The following is a 9535-nucleotide window of genomic DNA, read 5'->3' as shown; positions in this document are numbered from 1 at the left end:
GTGGGACGTAGTGGGGGTACTTGCTGGGCTGTGGTGACCTCTGCTGTCCGAAGCAAGACCCATCAGGGAAAACCTTATTATGCAAAGGTACCATACCGGTTGAGAAACAAAGGGAGGTGGAAGGCTGCCCTGGCTGGGGGCAGGGCTGGGAGAGGTAGAGTTAGTTCCTGTGTGGAAAGCAGGGGAGAAGGAGCTGGGGAGGGGGGCTGGGACTCCCCTATCTCAAGGGGGGCACTGAGGCCTCTTAGCCCCAGTTCCTGTGACCAGATTACATCTGTGCTATGCTGTATCCTGGAGGAGCAATAAACCACCCTCAATTCCACTGGCTGGTGGAGTCTGTTTGTGCCATTTCGGGGTGCAGGGTTTACCTGGGATTCGAAGGGGAAGCAGGCCAGGAAAGGCTCTTCTGAGACAAGTAATTGCAGTCTGATCCTGCCAAGGAACATCCCAGCACTGCCAGACAAAACCCTCCTGACAGAGGTCTGAGCCGTGATCAGGGCCCCATTGTGCTAGGCTGGGTGCACGCGCAGGGTGAGAGTTAGGGTTACCAGATGGGTTTCAGAAAAATACCGGACACACGTGATCTCAGAACGGGAGGGGGGACTGGCCGGGAGGGGAGCGGGGTTGGCCAGGAGGGGGTTGGGGGGGAGCGGGGCTGGCCGGGGGAGATTGGGGCGGTGGTAGCCGGCGGGAAGCAGGGCTGGCCAGGAGGCAGTCAATGGGAGCGGGGCTGGCCGGCAGGGAGCAGGGCTGACCTGGATCCATGCAGATCCCAGGGTGCTGCCCATCCCACACACGGTCCCGGCGGGGCGCATGGGCAAGTCTGGCCCCGGGGATTCCATCCCGCCCCGGCCCCGGCCCCCTCCTCTCTACTGCGTAGCTGCGTACAGCCTGGCTGGTAGACAAGTTCACGCAGTGGGAGAGTGTCTACCAGCCAGACAGTACACAACTACCTACTGATACTCCTGATAATAATAACACTTAATTAGAAAATACCAGACATTTCTACGTCCGGTCTTTTCTCAATTTGTTTCCCAGACAGAAAGCTCAAATACCAGACTGTCCGGTTCAAAACCAGACACCGGCAGCCCTAGTGGGAGTCCCTGTCCGGAGAAGCCTGCAGTGTATAGAGACCATGATGGTGAAGAGCCATTTATCCAGGGTCACATGGCCAGGCAGAGGAGGAGTTGGGAATAGAACTCAGCTCTCCTGAGTCCTGTCTAGGATCCTAGCTGCTGGCCCTCACTACCTCAGCCCAAGTAGAGCTAGAGCACCATCCCAGTGTGGGCTTGTAACCCCCCATGGGTAAGAATGGGGCATATGGATAAGGCTGCTCATTTACCTTAGCTAGCTTGCTTCACTGTTTCCCTTGCCATTGCTTTAGAGGGGGAAACTGAGTCATGGAGCACACCAGAAACTCCTGTAAGGCCCCTAGGGCCTTTGCTCTTGCTACTGATTTTGGGGGAAAGGTATTCAGATCCTACAGTGATGGATGACAGAATCAGACCCTCGGTGAATGCCACCAGAGCTTGCATGCTGCTTGCTCACTGTGTGATTGGCCGGGAGTCCCAGCGACGGGGAAGAAAAGATGCACCTTGAACAGCAGGGTCACATTCCTTGAGCTGGATTGGCCGCCCGCATTTAACTTCCAGTGGCATGTGGCCCAGGATTGCAGTGGAGCGTAGGCACCGACTTTTATTTGTCCCCAGGGTTCTTCATCCCTGCTCTGCCGCCCCTCTGCTTCCTCCCCCAAAACCCCCTCTCACTCCACCTCTTCCCACCCCCTCCATAAGGCCCCTGCCCACTTGCTGCTTTTCACCCTCCCCCAAGTCTCTCCCCAAGCCGCCACAGGTGGCCCCGATCAGCTGGTCACTGGCAGCACTGAACAGCCGTGGCTGATGGATGCATAACCCATAACCCTGGTGAGTGCATGACCCATGAAGTGCCTGCAGACTGTGCTTCTGCAGTGCCATTGCTCCTTCTGAGGCTGGAGCCTTTGGACAGATGGCCTGTAGCATTGCTGCTTGTGGAAAGCTCCTGTCTTCAAAAGAAGACTGTAGCATCTCCGTGCAATCCCCCAGCATTGCTTCCCGTTGCTTAACTGCTTTGGGCTCCCACTCGTTTTGCAGCCTGTCAGCCTGGAGACTAGTAAGAGCAACTCCCTCTTCCTTCCAAACCATTTTCCCCTGCACAGAGAGCAAGCCAGGCATTCCCCTGCCAAGGTTATTTCTTTGAATTTGCCAGAGTCCCGAACGGAGTCCGAGCTCCCTTGTGCAAGGCACTGTGCAAACACATAGCGAGAGGCTGTCCCTGCCTGGCTGCACCTACAGTCTAAATAGGCAAGAGAGAGGTTGGCTTAAGAAAGAGACAATTATCCCCATTTTATAAATGGGAGACTGAGGCATAAAAAGATGGCAGCCCAGATCCTGGGAGTTGCAGTGTCTACAGTGGGGAGTTTGAATCCCAGCAGTATGTACTCATGGTTTTTCTACTGCCTTCCCTATTTGTTTAACATGAAGAGCAGGGCTGGCTTTGCCATGAGGCAAACTGAGGCAGCCAACTCAGGTGCCAGACTGTAGGGGGGTGCCACTAGGAACCAGAGTGTAGAAAATTGTGTCTGATGCTGGTGCATATGTAGGTAGCAGAGCAGTACCATGAGAGGAGTAGAACAGGAAGAAGGCAGAATTGAGACCTTTCAAAGTTTTGGCCCAAGCGAGGGGCCATGGGGGCATCATTTGAGCTCCCCGCCTCAGGTGCCAAAATGTTGTGGGCCGGCCCTGATGGAGAAGGTAAAGAACAGAGCTGTCAGACACACAGACGGACCCAGTTTGTTGGGGAAGAGTCAGCACGGTTTTTGTAAAGGGAAATCACGCCTCACCAATCTACTAGCATTCCTTGAGAGAGTCAATACGCATGTAGATAAGGGGGATCCAGTGGCTATAGTGTGCTTAGATTTTCAGAAAGCTTTTGACAAGATCCTCCACCAAAGGCTCTTAAACCAAGTAAGCTGACAGAGGACAAGAGGGAAGGTCCTCTCATGAGGTGGTAATTTGTTAAAAGGTACAAAACAAAGGGTAAAAATAAATGGCCAGTTTTCAAAATGGAGAGAGGTAACTAGTGGTGTCCTGCAGTGATATGTAATGGGACCAGTCCTATTCAACCTATTCAGACAGGATCTGGAAAAAAGAGGTAAACAGTGAAGTGATAAAATATGCAGACAAGTCTACATTTCTCAAGCTAGTTCAGTCCAAAGCAGACTGCAAAGAGTTACAAGGGGCCTCACAAAACTGGGTGGCTGAGCAACAAAATGGCAGATAAAAATTCAGTGTTGCAAAGTGCAAAATGATGCATGTTAGAAAGCGTTATCTGGACTATGAATACAAACTGCTGGGGTCTAAATTGCCTCTCAAGAAAGAGAATTTGCAGTCATTGTGGATAGTTCTCTCAAAACATCTGCTCAATTTGCAGCAGCAGTCAAAAAAGTGAACAGAATGTTGGGAATCCTTAAGAAAGAGCTAGATAATAAGAGAGAAAATATCCTATTGCCTCTAGATAAATCGATGGTACACGCACACCTTGAATATTGAAGGCAGATGTGATCACGCTCTCTCCAAAAGGTCCGCTGGAATGGGAAATGGTTCAGAAAAGGGCAACAAAAATGATTAGGGGTATGAAACAGCTTCCATATGAAGTGAGACTAATAAGACTGGGATTTTTCATCCTGATGAAGAGATGACTAAGGGGAGATAAGAGAGAGGTGTAGAGAAAGCAAATACGGACGTGTTCTGTACTGCTCAGAACACAGGAAGTAGAGGTCACCAAATGAAAATAATAGGCAGCAGGTTTAAAACAAACAAAAGGAAGGATTTCTTCACACAACCCACAGGCAAGCTGTGGAACACTTTGTCAGAGGATGGTGAAGACCAAGACTGTAACAGGGTTTAAAAAAGAGCTAGATAAAATCCTGGAGATTAGGTCCATCAATGGCTGTTAGCCAGGATGGCGGGGATGATGTCCTTAGTCTCTGTCACAAGGGGTGACAAGGGACAGAGCGCTTGATGATTCCCTGTTCTGTTCATTCCCTCTGGGGCACCGGGCTTTGGCCACGGTCAGGAGACAGGATACTGGCCAACATGGACCCTAATTCTCATCCAATATGGCCGTTCTTTTATTATGTTCTTACTGTCCGTTCTCTGGGGCCAGGACTTGTCTGGGCAGCACCTAGCACAGCGGGGCCGTGATCCCTGTCTTGATTACTCGGGTGCCACCGCAATTTAAGGCTGTGGCTTACCGGGCCCAACCATGGAACTGTGCCAGGCACAGGTCTGCAGTTCATCTTCCCTGCCCGTTACTCTGCTTGGCAGAAGGAGACCCTGGCTCTTCCTTTTCCCCAAGGAGCAGAGAGCTGGTGGATTGAGCATGGGGAGTGAGCGCAGGAGCCTTGCACTGCAGAGCTGAGCACAGGCCACTTGGCACCTCCCGTGGTGGTCGCAAGGCTCTGTATAAAGCAGTGGGGCTGAAACAATCATAAGAACATAAGAACGGCCGTACTGGGTCAGACCAAAGGTCCATCTAGCCCAGTAGCCTGTCTGCCGACAGTGGCCAGCACCAGGTGCTCCAGAGAGGGTGGACCGAAGACAATGATCAAGCGATTTGTCTCCTGCCATCCTTCTCCAGCCTCTGACAAACAGAGGCCAGGGACACCACTTCTGTCCCCTGGCTAATAGCCTTTTATGGACCTAACCTCCAGGAAATTATCTAGCTTCTCTTTAAACTCTGTTATAGTCCCAGCCTTCACAGCCTCCTCTGGCAAGGAGTTCCACAGGTTGACTATCACGTGTGTTCCTACAGCCCCCTCCTTCCTCGTGCCAGTGACAAATAGGCCCATGCCTGGCCAGGCCTGCGAAGGGAAATCAAATTAGCCAGGAGACCATCTATGTTCCCTGGCCAGGCAGCTTCCTTGGAGTCGTCTTCTCCGCCGACATTTTTCTGGGGCTGTTGGGATTATTAACCCCTGCAGCAGGGCGAGTCTCCCACCTGATCCACCCGCATTGCTCCCCACAGTGCCCAGGGCTGGCGTGCTCCAGCCGACTGACACACCTGGGGGCAGCTCCCCGGTATCCCTGGCAACAGGTATCGCTAGCAGCGTGATCCTGTGGCTGGGGCTGGTGGGCTATGCATGTGCGGCCCTGGGCGGGGGTCTCCGCTGAAAAGGCTTGTGCTTTGAGGGGTGGGAGCTGACTGCAGAGAGGGGGAAGTAGCCCACGGAGGGAGGATCTCCAAGCATCATGGAGGTATGGAGGGGGGGCTGCAGGGTTGGAGGAGGGGGGCTGGGGTTGGAGGAGGGGGCAGGGACTTGGAGGGTGCGGCGCTGGGGCTGGGTGAGAAAGAGCAGAGGGATGAGTAGTGTGGGGGAAAGAGGAGGAGGGGGCCAGGAGCGCTTGTTGGAACAGACCAGGGCAGAAGCAGGAGTCCAGGCCAGACCCAGCAGGCCGACCAGAGAAGGTAACGAGCGACGAACAGCCATTCGATAGACACCGGGGAATGGTGCTGCACTGAGAGCTCTGAAGGGCAGGGGCTTCTGTGTATCCCCCACCAGGCTGCTGTGTGGATGGGCCTTAGCCCGGAGCTGGAGTGATGGCTTCAAGAGGGGAGCGAGCGGGGGAGGAAACACTGATTAAGGGAGCAGCTTCCACCCATGGCGGTGGCACTTGGCTCCCTGTGTGCCCTGCGGTGAGTTATGTCACTGTGCCGTGACTCAGTTTCCCCATTGGAACAAGGAGGGTAGTAATGCTGCTCGCCCACCCGAGCAAAGGGCTCTGAGAACAGCACCCAACGAGAGAAGAGCCCGGTCCTTTCCCAATCCGCTTTGGAGGCTCCATGTGAGCTGCAACTCTCCGTCCTGCTGTTCCTTGAGGCGCTTCGTACAGGGCCACATGTGTGCGGGCCAATCCCTGCGAGAAGCCCCTACCCAGACGAGCTGCCCTGCCATGTTTCCCTTTGTGTGGGTCTCTCCGGGGAGAGGGGGTTCGGCTGCGACGTGGCACGTACTGCGTAGCCCGCCCCAAGCTCGTTACAGAGCAGCCATGTTTTGTTAATTATAAGAAGTATTTAACTGCCCCCCCACCCCCACCCAGAGCAGCAGATGGGTCCTAGCAGCTGAGTCAAAGAAGCCAGAAGAGCGGCACAGCTACGCCAGCATGGCGACCACGTCCCCTTGTGGCTGCTGAATCCCGTGGCCAGAGCCGAGGCTGAGCCGTGCTGATCCCTTCGCTCCTGCAGGGGGCAGCACAAGGTGTGTGGCTCCTTCCCATACTCTGCCCATGGGGAGCAGCTCTGGGTGCCTTAGCCCTTCTCCTGCAGTGCGCTGTGGCTGATTGTTTTGCTGGCACGTAGCCATACCATCGGGTGAGCGTGAGGTCCCCCGGGGGATCCTGCCCCACAAGCACTTGTGTTTGGCAAGAGCACCTCTGGAGAGCTGGCACCTGGCAAATATTTGCAGCACGGCACAAAGCCGCAGCCGGGTGGCCAGCCAGTCCTGAGCTGCAGCCAATGTCATTAGCAGGGAGAGCGGCTGCTGGGCACTTGCTGCTGATTTGCTGCCCGAAGTCTGGGCACTGCTCATAGAAGGAGGATGTAGGTAGTGAGAAGCCAGGGCCTCGTCAAGCGAGCCGGGGCCCATTTCTGAGCAGTGCCTGTTAGCGTCAGTGCTGCCAAGTGGGGTGTGCACAGACCTATGGCTGGTTGGAAGGGAGCCCCCATGAAAAACCCAAGGGGCTGCAGTACTCAGCTAGTGCCCCACTATCTGCTAGGGCCTCCATGCTCCCGCAAGTTCCATCTTTCAGGTGAGCTGCAAGCCGAGTGTGGTGCATTGAAAACTATGTGAAAGAAATTACAAACTGCTACTCTAAATCCTAAGAGGAGGCCTTGTCCTGCTTGCTGAGTAGGGGTCTCTGGTATATGTGTCAGTCGGGCCGGCCAGCCTATCGTAAGATGGGGTGAGTTGTGTCTGATTGTTTTAGGGAGCAGCCTGCTTTGTTTCTTTCTGACCTGGGGTTCTTGCGTTCGGGGGTCTCCGTTCTAAGAAATTAACACTTCAAATGCAAATAGTGCTGCCTTTCTCCTTCCTCTATGTAAGTGTTGTATTAATAATAAATGAAATTTGCAGGCAGGCAAAGAAAGACACATGCTGCTTGAGAATATAGAGTTTGATTTTAAAGATATTTGCGTTGTATATTTTGACATGTGGATGTTGGCATTTTGTGTTCTAACAGTTGTGAAGCTGTAATGTTTTGAATCTCAGTATCTAGTGTCATTAAATAATAATTACCTTACCCTCCCCTTTTTCTAACTCCGTTCCAGTTTCGAATAAAAATAGGAAAAAAGCTTAAAAATAAGCATTTAAAGTACCTATCACAATTATAAAAAAAGTAAAAATCAGTTTCTGCCAAGACTAAAATTACTAGCTGGAGTGGATGTATGAGAGAGAGACCATGGCTTTCTGCAGATTAGACTCAGTATTGCACATCTGTGTGTCCTTAACCCAATACTGCTAAAAGCTCATTTTAATCCTGTTTTAGTTCAAGAGTTGTGTGGGGAGGGGGACTGTGTTTTTTGGAGAAGAATCTTAGTATTTCCGCTTGCACTCACAGTGTGGAGAACTGCAGGGATTGTAGTGATAGACTGAAAACAAACTAAAGTATTTCTTCTCCCAATGCACAGTCAACCTGTGGAACTCCTTGCCAGAGGATGTTGTGAAGGCCAGGACTTTAACAGGGTTCAAAAAAGAGCTAGATAAATTCATGGAGGGTAGGTCCATCAATGATGATTAGCCAGGATGGGTAGAATGGTGTCCCTAGCCTCTGATTGTCAGAAACTGGATATGGGTGACTGGGGAGGGATGATTTGATGGTTCCCTGTTCTGTTCATTCCCTCTGTGGCATCTGGCATTGGCTATGTCAGAAGACAGAATACTGAGCTGGGTGGACGTTTGGTCTGATCCAGTCTGACCATTCTTATGTTATGAACATTGACTGCTTCATCCCTTTGGGTCCCGGCAGCAGATGAGGGGTGGGGTGGGGATCAAGAGATACAGCACAGAACTTCTAGGTTAAGCACATAATTTCTCTCCAGGCGGAACTTAGGGGCCAAACTGTTATAAAATCAGATGCTGATGAAACAAGTATAAACCACTGGATTTATCAGGGGCTTTGCAAATCTTATTTTACAACCGTGTCAGATGGATGTGATCTATAAAAAGCTGAGCTGAAATCTTCCGGATCATCTAAAGGGCCTTCTAAGCCATTGGATACCATCTGTTGGCTGCATGTGCTCCCAGTAGGGCTGTGTCTAGACTACAGGGTTTTGTCGACAAAAGTGGACTTTTGTCGACAAAACTATACCTGCGTCCACACTGCCTTTGAGTTATGTCGACATAACGCCGACAAAACTCAGCAGTTTTGTCGACGTATGTAAACCTCATTCTACGAGGAATAACGCCTTTTGTTGACAGAGTTCTGTCGATAGAAGGCATTACTGCATCTACACTGTCCTTTGCGTCCACACTGTTATGTCGACAAAGCGGCTTGCTTTGTCGACAGAACTGGATGTAGTCTAGACACTCTATGTCGACATAAGTTTTGTCGACAAATTCTGTCGACAAAACTTATGTCGACAAAACCCTGTAGTCTAGACATACCCTAGGGTCCCTTGGACACTCATGTTACACTGATTTCAATCTTCACCCTTCTGCTCTCCCTGCTGATGGGTTTCTTTGGAAGAGTTCCCACCCATGTCAACACCTCAAATAGGACTCACTGGGGTAACTAAGGCTATGTCTAGACTGCAAGCCTCTTTCGAAAGAGAGCGTCTAGACTGCACGTTGAACTTTCGAAAAAGCGGCTTGCTTTTTCGAAAGAAAGCATCCAGTGAGTCTGGATGCTCTCTTTCGAAGAAGCCCTATTTACATTCAAGAACGCCTTCTTTCGAAAGAGGAACTTTCGAAAGAAGGCGTTCTTCCTCGTAAATTGAGGTTTACCGCCATCGAAATAAAAGCCGCGTTCTTTCGATTTAATTTCGAAAGAATGCGGCTGCAGTCTAGACGCAGGTGAGGTTTTTTCGAAAAAAGGCTACTTTTTTCGAAAAAACCCCTGAGTCTGGACGCAGCCTAACTGACTCCAGCAGGATCTTACTTCAGCCACAGGGAGAACTGGAACTATGTAACACAGGCAAGCAGATATATGGGGAATCCAGCCGGATGTCCCAGCTAACCAGTCGGCTGTGCCAAACCAGGGTTTTCTCAAGCTTGTTAACACATTGAAAGAAGAAGATTATCTCGAACTGGGTTCCTGGATGCATCTGACTGATCCTGGCAACAATCCCAGTCAGCTGCTTTCACCTTGTCACTGTCTAGCACAGTGGTCACCAACCAGTCGATCGGGATCGACTGGTAGATCTTGGAGCCTCTGACAGGTGATCCTGACTGGTTTGGCCAAGAGGCTACCAAATGCCAGGACTTGCTGCCCCTCCTGCCACC

General features: G+C 51.6%; 1 protein-coding gene across 8 annotated transcripts in view; it reads left to right on the top strand.

Moving 5' to 3' along the window:
* The window catches only part of LOC102455075 (beta-arrestin-1), a 151867-nt gene that overhangs the window by 88570 nt on the left and 53762 nt on the right, over positions 1 to 9535 (top strand). The window lies entirely within an intron of this gene.

This window comes from Pelodiscus sinensis, chromosome 1 (assembly GCF_049634645.1).
Source record: "Pelodiscus sinensis isolate JC-2024 chromosome 1, ASM4963464v1, whole genome shotgun sequence".
NCBI classification, from domain to species: domain Eukaryota; kingdom Metazoa; phylum Chordata; order Testudines; family Trionychidae; genus Pelodiscus; species Pelodiscus sinensis.
This window is presented reverse-complemented; position numbering and strand designations above follow the sequence as displayed.